The sequence below is a fragment of the Corythoichthys intestinalis genome, chromosome 13 (genome assembly GCF_030265065.1).
Source record: "Corythoichthys intestinalis isolate RoL2023-P3 chromosome 13, ASM3026506v1, whole genome shotgun sequence".
NCBI lineage: Eukaryota > Metazoa > Chordata > Actinopteri > Syngnathiformes > Syngnathidae > Corythoichthys > Corythoichthys intestinalis.
Window position 1 is genome coordinate 28,898,788 of NC_080407.1, and position 21,922 is coordinate 28,920,709.

Consider the following 21,922-nt stretch of genomic DNA (forward strand, 5'->3'; position numbering starts at 1 on the left):
CTGTGATACAATAAACTATTGGGTGAAATTTGGTTGACTTCTGCGCAGCGGTTTGTGAGTTAACATCAAAATTACATTTCTCGGCCGAATCGCGTTGATCTCACTGTGAAAAGGCTTAAATGACTTTTTTTAACTAAGTTTGAGGATTGCCCTCAAACCAAATGTCCTAGAACCAAATTTCCAAGTGTAACTACTAGATTGTGATACAATAAAATATTGGGTGAAGTTTGGTTGACTTCTGCGCTGCGGTATGGGAGTTAACATCAAAATTACATTTCTCGGCCGAATCGCGTAGATCTCACTGTGAAAAGGCTGAAATGACTTTTTTAACTAAGTTTGAGGATTGCGCTCAATCCAAATGTCCTAAACCAAATTTCCAAATGTAACTACTAGATTGTGATACAATACACTATTGGGTGAAGTTTGGTTACTTCTGCGCAGCGGTTTGGGAGTTAACATCAAAATTACATTTCTCGGCCGAATCACGTAGATCTCCCTGTGAAAAGGCTTAAATGACTTTTTCAACTAAGTTTGAGGATTGTGCTCAAACCAAATGTCCTATAACCAAATTTCCAAATGTAACTACTAGATTGTGATACAATACACTATTGGGTGAAGTTTGGTTGACTTCTGCGCAGCGGTTTGGGAGTTAACATCAAAACTACAATTCTCGGCCGAACCGCGTAGATCTCACTGTGAAAAGGCTTAAATGACTTTTTTTAACTAAGTTTGAGGATTGCGCTCAAACCAAATGTCCTAGAACCAAATTTCCAAATGTAACTACTAGATTGTGATACAATACATTATTGGGTGAAGTTTGGTTGACTTCTGCGCAGCGGTTTGGGAGTTAACATCAAAATTACATTTCTCGGCCGAATCGCATTGAACTCACTGTGAAAAGGCTTAAATGACTTTTTTTAACTAAGTTTGAGGATTGCGCTCAAACCAAATGTCCTAGAACCAAATTTCCAAATGTAACTACTAGATTGTGATACAATACACTATTGGGTGAAGTTTGGTTGACTTCTGCGCAGCGCTTTGGGAGTTAACATCAAAATTATATTTCTCGGCCGAATCGCGTAGATCTCACTGTGAAAAGGCTTAAATGACTTTTTTTTAACTGTTTGAGGATTGCGCTCAAACCAAATGTCCTAGAACCAAATTTCCAAATGTTAATACTAGATTGTGATACAATACACTATTGGGTGAAGTTTGATTTACTTCTGCGCAGCGGTTTGGGAGTTAACATCAAAATTACATTTCTCGGACGAATCGCGTAGATCTCACTGTGAAAAGGCTTAAATGACTTTTTTTTAAACTAAGTTTGAGGATTGCCCTCAAACCAAATGTCATAGAACCAAATTTCCAATTGTAACTACTAGATTGTGATACAATACACTATTGGGTGAAGTTTGGTTGACTTCTGCGCTGCGGTTTGGGAGTTAACATCAAAATCACATTTCTCGGCCGAATCGCGTAGATCCCACTGTGAAAAGGCTTAAATGACTTTTTTTAACTAAGTTTGAGGATTGCGCTCAAACCAAATGTCCTAGAACCAAATTTCCAAATGTAACTACTAGATTGTGATACAATACACTATTGGGTGAAGTTTGGTTGACTTCTGCGCAGCGGTTTGGGAGTTAACATCAAAATTACATTTCTCGGCCGAATCGCGTAGATCTCACTGTGAAAAGGCTTAAATGACTTTTTTTTAACTGTTTGAGGATTGCGCTCAAACCAAATGTCCTAGAACCAAATTTCCAACTGTTAATACTAGATTGTGATACAATACACTATTGGGTGAAGTTTGATTTACTTCTGCGCAGCGGTTTGGGAGTTAACATCAAAATTACATTTCTCGGCCGAACCGCGTAGATCTCACTGTGAAAAGGCTTAAATGACTTTTTTAAACAGTTTGAGGATTGCGCTCAAACCAAGTGTCCTAGAACCAAATTTCCAAATGTAACTACTAGATTGTGATACAATAAACTATTGGGTGAAATTTTGTTGACTTCTGCGCAGCGGTTTGGGAGTTAACATCAAAATTACATTTCTCGGCCGAATCGCGTTGATCTCACTGTGAAAAGGCTTAAATGACTTTTTTTAACTAAGTTTGACGATTGCCCTCAAACCAAATGTCCTAGAACCAAATTTCCAAGTGTAACTACTAGATTGTGATACAATAAAATATTGGGTGAAGTTTGGTTGACTTCTGCGCTGCGGTATGGGAGTTAACATCAAAATTACATTTCTCGGCCGAATCGCGTTGATCTCACTGTGAAAAGGCTGAAATGACTTTTTTAACTAAGCTTGAGGACTGCGCTCAAACCAAATGTCCTAGAACCAAATTTCCAATGTAACTACTAGATTGTGATACAATACACTATTGGGTGAAGTTTGGTTGAGTTCTGCGCAGCGGTTTGGGAGTTAACATCAAAATTACATTTCTCGGCCGAATCGCGTTGATCTCACTGTGAAAAGGCTTAAATGACTTTTTTTAACTAAGTTTGAGGATTGCGCTCAAACCAAATGTCCTAGAACCAAATTTCCAAATGTAACTACTAGATTGTGATACAATACACTATTGGGTGAAGTTTGGTTGACTTCTGCGCAGCGCTTTGGGAGTTAACATCAAAATTACATTTCTCGGCCGAATCGCGTAGATCTCACTGTGAAAAGGCTTAAATGACTTTTTTTTAACTGTTTGAGGATTGCGCTCAAACCAAATGTCCTAGAACCAAATTTCCAAATGTTAATACTAGATTGTGATACAACACACTATTGGGTGAAGTTTGATTTACTTCTGCGCAGCGGTTTGGGAGTTAACATCAAAATTACATTTCTCGGCCGAATAGCGTAGATCTCACTGTGAAAAGGCTTAAATGACTTTTTTTGACTAAGTTTGAGGATTGCGCTCAAACCAAATGTCCTAGAACCAAATTTCCAAATGTAACTACTAGATTGTGATACAATAAACTATTGGGTGAAATTTGGTTGACTTCTGCGCAGCGGTTTGGGAGTTAACATCAAAATTACATTTCTCGGCCGAATCGCGTTGATCTCACTGTGAAAAGGCTTAAATGACTTTTTTTAACTAAGTTTGAGGATTGCGCTCAAACCAAATGTCCTAGAACCAAATTTCCAAATGTGACTACTAGATTGTGATACAATACACTATTGGGTGAAGTTTGGTTGACTTCTGCGCAGCGCTTTGGGAGTTAACATCAAAATTACATTTCTCGGTCGAATCACGTAGATCTAACTGTGAAAAGGCTTAAATGACTTTTTTTAACTAATTTTGAGGATTGCGCTCAAACCAAATGTCCTAGAACCAAATTTCCAAATGTAACTACTAGATTGTGATACAATACACTATTGGGTGAAGTTTGGTTGACTTCTGCGCAGCGGTTTGGGAGTTAACATCAAAATTACATTTCTCGGCCGAATCGCATTGAACTCACTGTGAAAAGGCTTAAATGACTTTTTTTTAACTAAGTTTGAGGATTGCGCTCAAACCAAATGTCCTAGAACCAAATTTCCAAATGTAACTACTAGATTGTGATACAATAAACTATTGGGTGAAATTTGGTTGACTTCTGCGCAGCGGTTTGGGAGTTAACATCAAAATTACATTTCTCTGCCGAATCGCGTTGATCTCACTGTGAAAAGGCTTAAATGACTTTTTTCAACTAAGTTTGAGGATTGCCCTCAAACCAAATGTCCTAGAACCAAATTTCCAAATGTAACTACTAGATTGTGATACAATAAAATATTGGGTGAAGTTTGGTTGACTTCTGCGCTGCGGTTTGGGAGTTAACATCAAAATTACATTTCTCGGCCGAATCGCGTAGATCTCACTGTGAAAAGGCTGAAATGACTTTTTTAACTAAGTTTGAGGATTGCCCTCAAACCAAATGTCCTAGAACCAAATTTCCAAGTGTAACTACTAGATTGTGATACAATAAAATATTGGGTGAAGTTTGGTTGACTTCTGCGCTGCGGTATGGGAGTTAACATCAAAATTACATTTCTCGGCCGAATCGCGTAGATCTCACTGTGAAAAGGCTTAAATGACTTTTTTTAACTAAGTTTGAGGATTGCGCTCAAACCAAATGTCCTAGAATCAAATTTCCAAATGTAACTACTAGATTGTGATACAATACACTATTGGGTGAAGTTTGGTTGACTTCTGCGCAGCGGTTTGGGAGTTAACATCAAAATTACATTTCTCGGACGAATCGCGTAGATCTCACTGTGAAAAGGCTTAAATGACATTTTTTTAACTAAGTTTGAGGATTGCCCTCAAACCAAATGTCCTAGAACCAAATTTCCAAGTGTAACTACTAGATTGTGATACAATACACTATTGGGTGAAGTTTGGTTGACTTCTGCGCTGCGGTTTGGAGTTAACATCAAAATTACATTTCTCGGCCGAATCGCGTAGATCTCACTGTGAAAAGGCTTAAATGACTTTTTTTAACTAAGTTTGAGGATTGCGCTCAAACCAAATGTCCTAGAAACAAATTTCCAAGTGTAACTACTAGATTGTGATACAATACACTATTGGGTGAAGTTTGGTTGACTTCTGCGCAGCGGTTTGGGAGTTAACATCAAAATTACATTTCTCGGCCGAATCGCGTAGATCTCACTGTGAAAAGGCTTAAATGACTTTTTTTTAACTAAGTTTGAGGATTGCGCTCAAACCAAATGTCCTAGAACCAAATTTCCAAATGTAACTACTAGATTGTGATACAATACACTATTGGGTGAAGTTTGGTTGACTTCTGTGCAGCGGTTTGGGAGTTAACATCAAAATTACATTTCTCGGCCGAATCGCGTAGATCTCACTGTGAAAAGGCTTAAATGACTTTTTTTTAACTGTTTGAGGATTGCGCTCAAACCAAATGTCCTAGAACCAAATTTCCAACTGTTAATACTAGATTGTGATACAATACACTATTGGGTGAAGTTTGATTTACTTCTGCGCAGCGGTTTGGGAGTTAACATCAAAATTACATTTCTCGGCCGAACCGCGTAGATCTCACTGTGAAAAGGCTTAAATGACTTTTTTAAACAGTTTGAGGATTGCGCTCAAACCAAGTGTCCTAGAACCAAATTTCCAAATGTAACTACTAGATTGTGATACAATAAACTATTGGGTGAAATTTTGTTGACTTCTGCGCAGCGGTTTGGGAGTTAACATCAAAATTACATTTCTCGGCCGAATCGCGTTGATCTCACTGTGAAAAGGCTTAAATGACTTTTTTTAACTAAGTTTGACGATTGCCCTCAAACCAAATGTCCTAGAACCAAATTTCCAAGTGTAACTACTAGATTGTGATACAACACACTATTGGGTGAAGTTTGATTTACTTCTGCGCAGCGGTTTGGGAGTTAACATCAAAATTACATTTCTCGGCCGAATAGCGTAGATCTCACTGTGAAAAGGCTTAAATGACTTTTTTTGACTAAGTTTGAGGATTGCGCTCAAACCAAATGTCCTAGAACCAAATTTCCAAATGTAACTACTAGATTGTGATACAATAAACTATTGGGTGAAATTTGGTTGACTTCTGCGCAGCGGTTTGGGAGTTAACATCAAAATTACATTTCTCGGCCGAATCGCGTTGATCTCACTGTGAAAAGGCTTAAATGACTTTTTTTAACTAAGTTTGAGGATTGCGCTCAAACCAAATGTCCTAGAACCAAATTTCCAAATGTGACTACTAGATTGTGATACAATACACTATTGGGTGAAGTTTGGTTGACTTCTGCGCAGCGCTTTGGGAGTTAACATCAAAATTACATTTCTCGGTCGAATCACGTAGATCTAACTGTGAAAAGGCTTAAATGACTTTTTTTAACTAATTTTGAGGATTGCGCTCAAACCAAATGTCCTAGAACCAAATTTCCAAATGTAACTACTAGATTGTGATACAATACACTATTGGGTGAAGTTTGGTTGACTTCTGCGCAGCGGTTTGGGAGTTAACATCAAAATTACATTTCTCGGCCGAATCGCATTGAACTCACTGTGAAAAGGCTTAAATGACTTTTTTTTAACTAAGTTTGAGGATTGCGCTCAAACCAAATGTCCTAGAACCAAATTTCCAAATGTAACTACTAGATTGTGATACAATAAACTATTGGGTGAAATTTGGTTGACTTCTGCGCAGCGGTTTGGGAGTTAACATCAAAATTACATTTCTCTGCCGAATCGCGTTGATCTCACTGTGAAAAGGCTTAAATGACTTTTTTCAACTAAGTTTGAGGATTGCCCTCAAACCAAATGTCCTAGAACCAAATTTCCAAATGTAACTACTAGATTGTGATACAATAAAATATTGGGTGAAGTTTGGTTGACTTCTGCGCTGCGGTTTGGGAGTTAACATCAAAATTACATTTCTCGGCCGAATCGCGTAGATCTCACTGTGAAAAGGCTGAAATGACTTTTTTAACTAAGTTTGAGGATTGCCCTCAAACCAAATGTCCTAGAACCAAATTTCCAAGTGTAACTACTAGATTGTGATACAATAAAATATTGGGTGAAGTTTGGTTGACTTCTGCGCTGCGGTATGGGAGTTAACATCAAAATTACATTTCTCGGCCGAATCGCGTAGATCTCACTGTGAAAAGGCTTAAATGACTTTTTTTAACTAAGTTTGAGGATTGCGCTCAAACCAAATGTCCTAGAATCAAATTTCCAAATGTAACTACTAGATTGTGATACAATACACTATTGGGTGAAGTTTGGTTGACTTCTGCGCAGCGGTTTGGGAGTTAACATCAAAATTACATTTCTCGGACGAATCGCGTAGATCTCACTGTGAAAAGGCTTAAATGACATTTTTTTAACTAAGTTTGAGGATTGCCCTCAAACCAAATGTCCTAGAACCAAATTTCCAAGTGTAACTACTAGATTGTGATACAATACACTATTGGGTGAAGTTTGGTTGACTTCTGCGCTGCGGTTTGGAGTTAACATCAAAATTACATTTCTCGGCCGAATCGCGTAGATCTCACTGTGAAAAGGCTTAAATGACTTTTTTTAACTAAGTTTGAGGATTGCGCTCAAACCAAATGTCCTAGAAACAAATTTCCAAGTGTAACTACTAGATTGTGATACAATACACTATTGGGTGAAGTTTGGTTGACTTCTGCGCAGCGGTTTGGGAGTTAACATCAAAATTACATTTCTCGGCCGAATCGCGTAGATCTCACTGTGAAAAGGCTTAAATGACTTTTTTTTAACTAAGTTTGAGGATTGCCCTCAAACCAAATGTCCTAGAACCAAATTTCCAAATGTAACTACTAGATTGTGATACAATAAAATATTGGGTGAAGTTTGGTTGACTTCTGCGCTGCGGTATGGGAGTTAACATCAAAATTACATTTCTCGGCCGAATAGCGTAGATCTCACTGTGAAAAGGCTTAAATGACTTTTTTTAACTAAGTTTGAGGATTGCGCTCAAACCAAATGTCCTAGAACCAAATTTCCAAATGTAACTACTAGATTGTGATACAATAAACTATTGGGTGAAATTTGGTTGACTTCTGCGCAGCGGTTTGGGAGTTAACATCAAAATTACATTTCTCGGCCGAATCGCGTAGATCTCACTGTGAAAAGGCTTAAATGACTTTTTTTAACTAAGTTTGAGGATTGCGCTCAAACCAAATGTCCTAGAACCAAATTTCCAAATGTAACTACTAGATTGTGATACAATACACTATTGGGTGAAGTTTGGTTGACTTCTGCGCAGCGGTTTGGGAGTTAACATCAAAATTACATTTCTCGGACGAATCGCGTAGATCTCACTGTGAAAAGGCTTAAATGACTTTTTTTTAACTAAGTTTGAGGATTGCCCTCAAACCAAATGTCCTAGAACCAAATTTCCAAGTGTAACTACTAGATTGTGATATAATACACTATTGGGTGAAGTTTGGTTGACTTCTGCGCTGCGGTTTGGGAGTTAACATCAAAATTACATTTCTCGGCCGAATCGCGTAGATCTCACTGTGAAAAGGCTTAAATGACTTTTTTTAACTAAGTTTGAGGATTGCGCTCAAACCAAATGTCCTAGAACCAAATTTCCAAGTGTAACTACTAGATTGTGATACAATACACTATTGGGTGAAGTTTGGTTGACTTCTGCGCAGCGGTTTGGGAGTTAACATCAAAATTACATTTCTCGGCCGAATCGCGTAGATCTCACTGTGAAAAGGCTTAAATTACTTTTTTTTAACTAAGTTTGAGGATTGCGCTCAAACTAAATGTTCTAAACCAAATTTCCAAATGTAACTACTAGATTGTGATACAATACACTATTGGGTGAAGTTTGGTTGACTTCTGCGCAGCGGTTTGGGAGTTAACATCAAAATTACATTTCTCGGCCGAATCGCGTAGATCTCACTGTGAAAAGGCTTAAATGACTTTTTTTTAACTAAGTTTGAGGATTGCGCTCAAACTAAATGTCCTAAACCAAATTTCCAAATGTAACTACTAGATTGTGATACAATACACTTTTGGGTGAAGTTTGGTTTACTTCTGCGCTGCGGTTTGGGAGTTAACATCAAAATTACATTTCTCGGCCGAATCGCGTAGATCTCACTGTGAAAAGGCTTAAATGACTTTTTTTAACTAAGTTTGAGGATTGCGCTCAAACCAAATGTCCTAGAACCAAATTTCCAAGTGTAACTACTAGATTGTGATACAATACACTATTGGGTGAAGTTTGGTTGACTTCTGCGCAGCGGTTTGGGAGTTAACATCAAAATTACATTTCTCGGCCGAATCGCGTAGATCTCACTGTGAAAAGGCTTAAATTACTTTTTTTTAACTAAGTTTGAGGATTGCGCTCAAACTAAATGTCCTAAACCAAATTTCCAAATGTAACTACTAGATTGTGATACAATACACTATTGGGTGAAGTTTGGTTGACTTCTGCGCAGCGGTTTGGGAGTTAACATCAAAATTACATTTCTCGGCCGAATCGCGTAGATCTCACTGTGAAAAGGCTTAAATGACTTTTTTTTTAACTAAGTTTGAGGATTGCGCTCAAACTAAATGTCCTAAACCAAATTTCCAAATGTAACTACTAGATTGTGATACAATACACTTTTGGGTGAAGTTTGGTTTACTTCTGCGCAGCGGTTTGGGAGTTAACATCAAAATTACATTTCTCGGCCGAATCGCGTAGATCTCGCTGTGAAAAGGCTTAAATGACTTTTTTTTTAACTAAGTTTGAGGATTGCGCTCAAACCAAATGTCCTAGAACCAAATTTCCAAGTGTAACTACTAGATTGTGATACAATACACTATTGGGTGAAGTTTGGTTGACTTCTGCGCAGCGGTTTGGGAGTTAACATCAAAATTACATTTCTCGGCCGAATCGCGTAGATCTCGCTGTGAAAAGGCTTAAATGACTTTTTTTTAACTAAGTTTGAGGATTGCGCTCAAACCAAATGTCCTAGAACCAAATTTCCAAATGTAATTACTAGATTGTGATACAATACACTTTTGGGTGAAGTTTGGTTTACTTCTGCGCAGCGGTTTGGAGTTAACATCAAAATTACATTTCTCGGCCGAATCGCGTTGATCTCACTGTGAAAAGGCTTAAATTACTTTTTTTTAACTAAGTTTGAGGATTGCGCTCAAACTAAATGTCCTAAACCAAATTTCCAAATGTAACTACTAGATTGTGATACAATACACTATTGGGTGAAGTTTGGTTGACTTCTGCGCAGCGGTTTGGGAGTTAACATCAAAATTACATTTCTCGGCCGAATCGCGTAGATCTCACTGTGAAAAGGCTTAAATGACTTTTTTTTAACTAAGTTTGAGGATTGCGCTCAAACTAAATGTCCTAAACCAAATTTCCAAATGTAACTACTAGATTGTGATACAATACACTTTTGGGTGAAGTTTGGTTTACTTCTGCGCAGCGGTTTGGGAGTTAACATCAAAATTACATTTCTCGGCCGAATCGCGTAGATCTCGCTGTGAAAAGGCTTAAATGACTTTTTTTTAACTAAGTTTGAGGATTGCGCTCAAACCAAATGTCCTAGAACCAAATTTCCAAGTGTAACTACTAGATTGTGATACAATACACTATTGGGTGAAGTTTGGTTGACTTCTGCGCAGCGGTTTGGGAGTTAACATCAAAATTACATTTCTCGGCCGAATCGCGTAGATCTCGCTGTGAAAAGGCTTAAATGACTTTTTTTTAACTAAGTTTGAGGATTGCGCTCAAACCAAATGTCCTAGAACCAAATTTCCAAATGTAATTACTAGATTGTGATACAATACACTATTGGGTGAAGTTTGGTTGACTTCTGCGCAGCGGTTTGGGAGTTACCATCAAAACTACATTTCTCGGCCGAACCGCGTAGATCTCACTGTGAAAAGGCTTAAATGACTTTTTTTAACTAAGTTTGAGGATTGCGCTCAAACCAAATGTCCTAGAACCAAATTTCCAAATGTAACTACTAGATTGTGATACAATACACTATTGGGTGAAGTTTGGTTGACTTCTGCGCAGCGGTTTGGGAGTTAACATCAAAATTACATTTCTGGGTCGAATCACGTAGATCTAACTGTGAAAAGGCTTAAATGACTTTTTTTAACTAAGTTTGAGGATTGCGCTCAAACCAAATGTCCTAGAACCAAATTTCCAAATGTAACTACTAGATTGTGATACAATACACTATTGGGTGAAGTTTGGTTGACTTTTGCGCAGCGGTTTGGGAGTTAACATCAAAATTACATTTCTCGGCCGAATCGCGTAGATCTCACTGTGAAAAGGCTTAAATGACTTTTTTAACTAAGTTTGAGGATTGCGCTCAAACCAAATGTCCTTGAACCAAATTTCCAAATGTAACTACTAGATTGTGATAAAATACACTATTGGGTGAAGTTTGGTTGACTTTTGCGCAGCGGTTTGGGAGTTAACATCAAAATTACATTTCTCGGCCGAATCGCGTAGATCTCACTGTGAAAAGGCTTAAATGACTTTTTTTAACTAAGTTTGAGGATTGCGCTCAAACCAAATGTCCTAGAACCAAATTTCCAAATGTGACAACTAGATTGTGATACAATACACTATTGGGTGAAGTTTGGTTGACTTCTGCGCAGCGGTTTGGGAGTTAACATCAAAATTACATTTCTCGGCCGAATCCCGTAGATCTCACTGTGAAAAGGCTTAAATGACTTTTTTTAACTAAGTTTGAGGATTGCGCTCAAACCAAATGTCCTAGAACCAAATTTCCAAATGTGACAACTAGATTGTGATACAATACACTATTGGGTGAAGTTTGGTTGACTTCTGCGCAGCGGTTTAGGAGTTAACATCAAAATTACATTTCTCGGCCGAATCGCATTGAACTCACTGTGAAAAGGCATTAATGACTTTTTTTTTAACTAAGTTTGAGGATTGCGCTCAAACCAAATGTCCTAGAACCAAATTTCCAAATGTAACTACTAGATTGTGATACAATACACTATTGGGTGAAGTTTGGTTGACTTCTGCGCAGCGGTTTGGGAGTTAACATCAAAATTACATTTCTCGGCCGAATCGCGTAGATCTCACTGTGAAAAGGCTTAAATGACTTTTTTTTTACTGTTTGAGGATTGCGCTCAAATCAAATGTCCTAGAACCAAATTTCCAAATGTTAATACTAGATTGTGATACAATACACTATTGGGTGAAGTTTGTTTGACTTCTGCGCAGCGGTTTGGGAGTTAACATCAAAACTACATTTCTCGGCCGAACCGCGTAGATCTCACTGTGAAAAGGCTTAAATGACTTTTTTTAACTGTTTTAGGATTGCGCTCAAACCAAATGTCCTAGAACCAAATTTCCAAATGTAACTACTAGATTGTGATACAATACACTATTGGGTGAAGTTTGGTTGACTTCTGCGCAGCGGTTTGGGAGTTAACATCAAAATTACATTTCTCGGTCGAATCACGTAGATCTAACTGTGAAAAGGCTTAAATGACTTTTTTTAACTAAGTTTGAGGATTGCGCTCAAACCAAATGTCCTAGAACCAAATTTCCAAATGTAACTACTAGATTGTGATACAATACACTATTGGGTGAAGTTTGGTTGACTTCTGCGCAGCGGTTTGGGAGTTAACATCAAAATTACATTTCTCGGCCGAATCGCGTATATCTCACTGTGAAAAGGCTTAAATGACTTTTTTAACTAAGTTTGAGGATTGCGCTCAAACCAAATGTCCTAGAACCAAATTTCCAAATGTAACTACTAGATTGTGATACAATACACTATTGGGTGAAGTTTGGTTGACTTCTGCGCAGCGGTTTGGGAGTTAACATCAAAATTACATTTCTCGGACGAATCGCGTAGATCTCACTGTGAAAAGGCTTAAATGACTTTTTTTTAACTAAGTTTGAGGATAGCCCTTAAACCAAATGTCCTAGAACCAAATTTCCAAGTGTAACTACTAGATTGTGATATAATACACTATTGGGTGAAGTTTGGTTGACTTCTGCGCTGCGGTTTGGGAGTTAACATCAAAATTACATTTCTCGGCCGAATCGCGTAGATCTCACTGTGAAAAGGCTTAAATGACTTTTTTTAACTAAGTTTGAGGATTGCGCTCAAACCAAATGTCCTAGAACCAAATTTCCAAGTGTAACTACTAGATTGTGATACAATACACTATTGGGTGAAGTTTGGTTGACTTCTGCGCAGCGGTTTGGGAGTTAACATCAAAATTACATTTCTCGGCCGAATCGCGTAGATCTCACTGTGAAAAGGCTTAAATTACTTTTTTTTAACTAAGTTTGAGGATTGCGCTCAAACTAAATGTCCTAAACCAAATTTCCAAATGTAACTACTAGATTGTGATACAATACACTATTGGGTGAAGTTTGGTTGACTTCTGCGCAGCGGTTTGGGAGTTAACATCAAAATTACATTTCTCGGCCGAATCGCGTAGATCTCACTGTGAAAAGGCTTAAATGACTTTTTTTTAACTAAGTTTGAGGATTGCGCTCAAACTAAATGTCCTAAACCAAATTTCCAAATGTAACTACTAGATTGTGATACAATACACTATTGGGTGAAGTTTGGTTGACTTCTGCGCAGCGGTTTGGGAGTTAACATCAAAATTACATTTCTCGGCCGAATCGCGTAGATCTCACTGTGAAAAGGCTTAAATGACTTTTTTAACTAAGTTTGAGGATTGCGCTCAAACCAAATGTCCTCGAACCAAATTTCCAAATGTAACTACTAGATTGTGATAAAATACACTATTGGGTGAAGTTTGGTTGACTTCTGCGCAGCGTTTTGGGAGTTAACATCAAAATTACGTTTCTCGGCCGAATCGCATTGAACTCACTGTGAAAAGGCATAAATGACTTTTTTTAAACTAAGTTTGAGGATTGCGCTCAGACCAAATGTCCTAGAACCAAATTTCCAAATGTAACTACTAGATTGTGATACAATACACTATTGGGTGAAGTTTGGTTGACTTCTGCGCAGCGGTTTGGGAGTTAACATCAAAATTACATTTCTCGGCCGAATCGCGTAGATCTCAATGTGAAAAGGCTTAAATGACTTTTTTTTTACTGTTTGAGGATTGCGCTCAAACCAAATGTCCTAGAACCAAATTTCCAAATGTTAATACTAGATTGTGATACAATACACCATTGGGTGAAGTTTGATTTACTTCTGCGCAGCGGTTTGGGCGTTAACATCAAAATTACATTTCTCGGCCGAATAGCGTAGATCTCACTGTGAAAAGGCTTAAATGACTTTTTTTAACTAAGTTTGAGGATTGCGCTCAAACCAAATGTCCTAGAACCAAATTTCCAAGTGTAACTACTAGATTGTGATATAATACACTATTGGGTGAAGTTTGTTTGACTTCTGCGCAGCGGTTTGGGAGTTACCATCAAAACTACATTTCTCGGCCGAACCGCGTAGATCTCACTGTGAAAAGGCTTAAATGACTTTTTTTAACTAAGTTTGAGGATTGCGCTCAAACCAAATGTCCTAGAACCAAATTTCCAAATGTGACAACTAGATTGTGATACAATACACTATTGGGTGAAGTTTGGTTGACTTCTGCGCAGCGGTTTAGGAGTTAACATCAAAATTACATTTCTCGGCCGAATCGCATTGAACTCACTGTGAAAAGGCATTAATGACTTTTTTTTTAACTAAGTTTGAGGATTGCGCTCAAACCAAATGTCCTAGAACCAAATTTCCAAATGTAACTACTAGATTGTGATACAATACACTATTGGGTGAAGTTTGGTTGACTTCTGCGCAGCGGTTTGGGAGTTAACATCAAAATTACATTTCTCGGCCGAATCGCGTAGATCTCACTGTGAAAAGGCTTAAATGACTTTTTTTTTACTGTTTGAGGATTGCGCTCAAATCAAATGTCCTAGAACCAAATTTCCAAATGTTAATACTAGATTGTGATACAATACACTATTGGGTGAAGTTTGTTTGACTTCTGCGCAGCGGTTTGGGAGTTAATATCAAAACTACATTTCTCGGCCGAACCGCGTAGATCTCACTGTGAAAAGGCTTAAATGACTTTTTTTAACTGTTTTAGGATTGCGCTCAAACCAAATGTCCTAGAACCAAATTTCCAAATGTAACTACTAGATTGTGATACAATACACTATTGGGTGAAGTTTGGTTGACTTCTGCGCAGCGGTTTGGGAGTTAACATCAAAATTACATTTCTCGGTCGAATCACGTAGATCTAACTGTGAAAAGGCTTAAATGACTTTTTTTAACTAAGTTTGAGGATTGCGCTCAAACCAAATGTCCTAGAACCAAATTTCCAAATGTAACTACTAGATTGTGATACAATACACTATTGGGTGAAGTTTGGTTGACTTCTGCGCAGCGGTTTGGGAGTTAACATCAAAATTACATTTCTCGGCCGAATCGCGTAGATCTCACTGTGAAAAGGCTTAAATGACTTTTTTAACTAAGTTTGAGGATTGCGCTCAAACCAAATGTCCTTGAACCAAATTTCCAAATGTAACTACTAGATTGTGATAAAATACACTATTGGGTGAAGTTTGGTTGACTTCTGCGCAGCGTTTTGGGAGTTAACATCAAAATTACGTTTCTCGGCCGAATCGCATTGAACTCACTGTGAAAAGGCATAAATGACTTTTTTTAAACTAAGTTTGAGGATTGCGCTCAAACCAAATGTCCTAGAACCAAATTTCCAAATGTAACTACTAGATTGTGATACAATACACTATTGGGTGAAGTTTGGTTGACTTCTGCGCAGCGGTTTGGGAGTTAACATCAAAATTACATTTCTCGGCCGAATCGCGTAGATCTCACTGTGAAAAGGCTTAAATGACTTTTTTTTTACTGTTTGAGGATTGCGCTCAAACCAAATGTCCTAGAACCAAATTTCCAAATGTTAATACTAGATTGTGATACAATACACCATTGGGTGAAGTTTGATTTACTTCTGCGCAGCGGTTTGGGCGTTAACATCAAAATTACATTTCTCGGCCGAATAGCGTAGATCTCACTGTGAAAAGGCTTAAATGACTTTTTTTAACTAAGTTTGAGGATTGCGCTCAAACCAAATGTCCTAGAACCAAATTTCCAAATGTAACTACTAGATTGTGATACAATAAACTATTGGGTGAAATTTGGTTGATTTCTGCGCAGCGGTTTGGGAGTTAACATCAAAATTACATTTCTCGGCCGAATCGCGTATATCTCACTGTGAAAAGGCTTAAATGACTTTTTTAACTAAGTTTGAGGATTGCGCTCAAACCAAATGTCCTAGAACCAAATTTCCAAATGTAACTACTAGATTGTGATACAATACACTATTGGGTGAAGTTTGGTTGACTTCTGCGCAGCGGTTTGGGAGTTAACATCAAAATTACATTTCTCGGACGAATCGCGTAGATCTCACAGTGAAAAGGCTTAAATGACTTTTTCTTAACTAAGTTTGAGGATAGCCCTTAAACCAAATGTCCTAGAACCAAATTTCCAAGTGTAACTACTAGATTGTGATATAATACACTATTGGGTGAAGTTTGGTTGACTTCTGCGCTGCGGTTTGGGAGTTAACATCAAAATTACATTTCTCGGCCGAATCGCGTAGATCTCACTGTGAAAAGGCTTAAATGACTTTTTTTAACTAAGTTTGAGGATTGCGCTCAAACCAAATGTCCTAGAACCAAATTTCCAAGTGTAACTACTAGATTGTGATACAATACACTATTGGGTGAAGTTTGGTTGACTTCTGCGCAGCGGTTTGGGAGTTAACATCAAAATTACATTTCTCGGCCGAATCGCGTAGATCTCACTGTGAAAAGGCTTAAATTACTTTTTTTTAACTAAGTTTGAGGATTGCGCTCAAACTAAATGTCCTAGAACCAAATTTCCAAATGTAACTACTAGATTGTGATACAATACACTATTGGGTGAAGTTTGGTTGACTTCTGCGCAGCGGTTTGGGAGTTAACATCAAAATTACATTTCTCGGCCGAATCGCGTAGATCTCACTGTGAAAAGGCTTAAATGACTTTTTTTTAACTAAGTTTGAGGATTGCGCTCAAACTAAATGTCCTAAACCAAATTTCCAAATGTAACTACTAGATTGTGATACAATACACTATTGGGTGAAGTTTGGTTGACTTCTGCGCAGCGGTTTGGGAGTTAACATCAAAATTACATTTCTCGGCCGAATCGCGTATATCTCACTGTGAAAAGGCTTAAATGACTTTTTTAACTAAGTTTGAGGATTGCGCTCAAACCAAATGTCCTTGAACCAAATTTCCAAATGTAACTACTAGATTGTGATAAAATACACTATTGGGTGAAGTTTGGTTGACTTCTGCGCAGCGTTTTGGGAGTTAACATCAAAATTACGTTTCTCGGCCGAATCGCATTGAACTCACTGTGAAAAGGCATAAATGACTTTTTTTAAACTAAGTTTGAGGATTGCGCTCAAACCAAATGTCCTAGAACCAAATTTCTAAATGTAACTACTAGATTGTGATACAATACACTATTGGGTGAAGTTTGGTTGACTTCTGCGCAGCGGTTTGGGAGTTAACATCAAAATTACATTTCTCGGCCGAATCGCGTAGATCTCACTGTGAAAAGGCTTAAATGACTTTTTTTTTACTGTTTGAGGATTGCGCTCAAACCAAATGTCCTAGAACCAAATTTCCAAATGTTAATACTAGATTGTGATACAATACACCATTGGGTGAAGTTTGATTTACTTCTGCGCAGCGGTTTGGGCGTTAACATCAAAATTACATTTCTCGGCCGAATAGCGTAGATCTCACTGTGAAAAGGCTTAAATGACTTTTTTTAACTAAGTTTGAGGATTGCGCTCAAACCAAATGTCCTAGAACCAAATTTCCAAATGTAACTACTAGATTGTGATACAATAAACTATTGGGTGAAATTTGGTTGATTTCTGCGCAGCGGTTTGGGAGTTAACATCAAAATTACATTTCTCGGCCGAATCGCGTAGATCTCACTGTGAAAAGGCTTAAATGACTTTTTTTAACTAAGTTTGAGGATTGCGCTCAAACCAAATGTCCTAGAACCAAATTTCCAAGTGTAACTACTAGATTGTGATACAATACACTATTGGGTGAAGTTTGGTTGACTTCTGCGCAGCGGTTTGGGAGTTAACATCAAAATTACATTTCTCGGCCGAATCGCGTAGATCTCACTGTGAAAAGGCTTAAATGACTTTTTTTAACTAAGTTTGAGGATTGCGCTCAAACCAAATGTCCTAGAACCAAATTTCCAAGTGTAACTACTAGATTGTGATACAATACACTATTGGGTGAAGTTTGGTTGACTTCTGCGCAGCGGTTTGGGAGTTAACATCAAAATTACATTTCTCGGCCGAATCGCGTAGATCTCACTGTGAAAAGGCTTAAATTACTTTTTTTTAACTAAGTTTGAGGATTGCGCTCAAACTAAATGTCCTAAACCAAATTTCCAAATGTAACTACTAGATTGTGATACAATACACTATTGGGTGAAGTTTGGTTGACTTCTGCGCAGCGGTTTGGGAGTTAACATCAAAATTACATTTCTCGGCCGAATCGCGTAGATCTCACTGTGAAAAGGCTTAAATGACTTTTTTTTTAACTAAGTTTGAGGATTGCGCTCAAACTAAATGTCCTAAACCAAATTTCCAAATGTAACTACTAGATTGTGATACAATACACTTTTGGGTGAAGTTTGGTTTACTTCTGCGCAGCGGTTTGGGAGTTAACATCAAAATTACATTTCTCGGCCGAATCGCGTAGATCTCGCTGTGAAAAGGCTTAAATGACTTTTTTTTAACTAAGTTTGAGGATTGCGCTCAAACCAAATGTCCTAGAACCAAATTTCCAAGTGTAACTACTAGATTGTGATACAATACACTATTGGGTGAAGTTTGGTTGACTTCTGCGCAGCGGTTTGGGAGTTAACATCAAAATTACATTTCTCGGCCGAATCGCGTAGATCTCGCTGTGAAAAGGCTTAAATGACTTTTTTTTAACTAAGTTTGAGGATTGCGCTCAAACCAAATGTCCTAGAACCAAATTTCCAAATGTAATTACTAGATTGTGATACAATACACTATTGGGTGAAGTTTGGTTGACTTCTGCGCTGCGGTTTGGGAGTTAACATCAAAATTACATTTCTCGGCCGAATCGCGTAGATCTCACTGTGAAAAGGCTTAAATGACTTTTTTTAAATAAGTTTGAGGATTGCGCTCAAACCAAATGTCCTAGAACCAAATTTCCAAGTGTAACTACTAGATTGTGATACAATACACTATTGGGTAAAGTTTGGTTGACTTCTGCGCAGCGGTTTGGGAGTTAACATCAAAATTACATTTCTCGGCCGAATCGCGTAGATCTCACTGTGAAAAGGCTTAAATTACTTTTTTTTAACTAAGTTTGAGGATTGCGCTCAAACTAAATGTCCTAAACCAAATTTCCAAATGTAACTACTAGATTGTGATACAATACACTATTGGGTGAAGTTTGGTTGACTTCTGCGCAGCGGTTTGGGAGTTAACATCAAAATTACATTTCTCGGCCGAATCGCGTAGATCTCACTGTGAAAAGGCTTAAATGACTTTTTTTTAACTAAGTTTGAGGATTGCGCTCAAACTAAATGTCCTAAACCAAATTTCCAAATGTAACTACTAGATTGTGATACAATACACTTTTGGGTGAAGTTTGGTTTACTTCTGCGCAGCGGTTTGGGAGTTAACATCAAAATTACATTTCTCGGCCGAATCGCGTAGATCTCGCTGTGAAAAGGCTTAAATGACTTTTTTTTAACTAAGTTTGAGGATTGCGCTCAAACCAAATGTCCTAGAACCAAATTTCCAAGTGTAACTACTAGATTGTGATACAATACACTATTGGGTGAAGTTTGGTTGACTTCTGCGCAGCGGTTTGGGAGTTAACATCAAAATTACATTTCTCGGCCGAATCGCGTAGATCTCGCTGTGAAAAGGCTTAAATGACTTTTTTTTAACTAAGTTTGAGGATTGCGCTCAAACCAAATGTCCTAGAACCAAATTTCCAAATGTAACTACTAGATTGTGATACAATACACTATTGGGTGAAGTTTGGTTGACTTCTGCGCAGCGGTTTGGGAGTTAACATCAAAATTACATTTCTGGGTCGAATCACGTAGATCTAACTGTGAAAAGGCTTAAATGACTTTTTTTAACTAAGTTTGAGGATTGCGCTCAAACCAAATGTCCTAGAACCAAATTTCCAAATGTAACTACTAGATTGTGATACAATACACTATTGGGTGAAGTTTGGTTGACTTTTGCGCAGCGGTTTGGGAGTTAACATCAAAATTACATTTCTCGGCCGAATCGCGTAGATCTCACTGTGAAAAGGCTTAAATGACTTTTTTAACTAAGTTTGAGGATTGCGCTCAAACCAAATGTCCTTGAACCAAATTTCCAAATGTAACTACTAGATTGTGATAAAATACACTATTGGGTGAAGTTTGGTTGACTTCTGCGCAGCGGTTTGGGAGTTAACATCAAAATTACATTTCTCGGCCGAATCGCGTAGATCTCACTGTGAAAAGGCTTAAATGACTTTTTTTAACTAAGTTTGAGGATTGCGCTCAAACCAAATGTCCTAGAACCAAATTTCCAAATGTGACAACTAGATTGTGATACAATACACTATTGGGTGAAGTTTGGTTGACTTCTGCGCAGCGGTTTGGGAGTTAACATCAAAATTACATTTCTCGGCCGAATCCCGTAGATCTCACTGTGAAAAGGCTTAAATGACTTTTTTTAACTAAGTTTGAGGATTGCGCTCAAACCAAATGTCCTAGAACCAAATTTCCAAATGTGACAACTAGATTGTGATACAATACACTATTGGGTGAAGTTTGGTTGACTTCTGCGCAGCGGTTTAGGAGTTAACATCAAAATTACATTTCTCGGCCGAATCGCATTGAACTCACTGTGAAAAGGCATTAATGACTTTTTTTTTAACTAAGTTTGAGGATTGCGCTCAAACCAAATGTCCTAGAACCAAATTTCCAAATGTAACTACTAGATTGTGATACAATACACTATTGGGTGAAGTTTGGTTGACTTCTGCGCAGCGGTTTGGGAGTTAACATCAAAATTACATTTCTCGGCCGAATCGCGTAGATCTCACTGTGAAAAGGCTTAAATGACTTTTTTTTTACTGTTTGAGGATTGCGCTCAAATCAAATGTCCTAGAACCAAATTTCCAAATGTTAATACTAGATTGTGATACAATACACTATTGGGTGAAGTTTGTTTGACTTCTGCGCAGCGGTTTGGGAGTTAACATCAAAACTACATTTCTCGGCCGAACCGCGTAGATCTCACTGTGAAAAGGCTTAAATGACTTTTTTTAACTGTTTTAGGATTGCGCTCAAACCAAATGTCCTAGAACCAAATTTCCAAATGTAACTACTAGATTGTGATACAATACACTATTGGGTGAAGTTTGGTTGACTTCTGCGCAGCGGTTTGGGAGTTAACATCAAAATTACATTTCCCGGTCGAATCACGTAGATCTAACTGTGAAAAGGCTTAAATGACTTTTTTTAACTAAGTTTGAGGATTGCGCTCAAACCAAATGTCCTAGAACCAAATTTCCAAATGTAACTACTAGATTGTGATACAATACACTATTGGGTGAAGTTTGGTTGACTTCTGCGCAGCGGTTTGGGAGTTAACATCAAAATTACATTTCTCGGCCGAATCGCGTAGATCTCACTGTGAAAAGGCTTAAATGACTTTTTTAACTAAGTTTGAGGATTGCGCTCAAACCAAATGTCCTTGAACCAAATTTCCAAATGTAACTACTAGATTGTGATAAAATACACTATTGGGTGAAGTTTGGTTGACTTCTGCGCAGCGTTTTGGGAGTTAACATCAAAATTACGTTTCTCGGCCGAATCGCATTGAACTCACTGTGAAAAGGCATAAATGACTTTTTTTAAACTAAGTTTGAGGATTGCGCTCAAACCAAATGTCCTAGAACCAAATTTCCAAATGTAACTACTAGATTGTGATACAATACACTATTGGGTGAAGTTTGGTTGACTTCTGCGCAGCGGTTTGGGAGTTAACATCAAAATTACATTTCTCGGCCGAATCGCGTAGATCTCACTGTGAAAAGGCTTAAATGACTTTTTTTTTACTGTTTGAGGATTGCGCTCAAACCAAATGTCCTAGAACCAAATTTCCAAATGTTAATACTAGATTGTGATACAATACACCATTGGGTGAAGTTTGATTTACTTCTGCGCAGCGGTTTGGGCGTTAACATCAAAATTACATTTCTCGGCCGAATAGCGTAGATCTCACTGTGAAAAGGCTTAAATGACTTTTTTTAACTAAGTTTGAGGATTG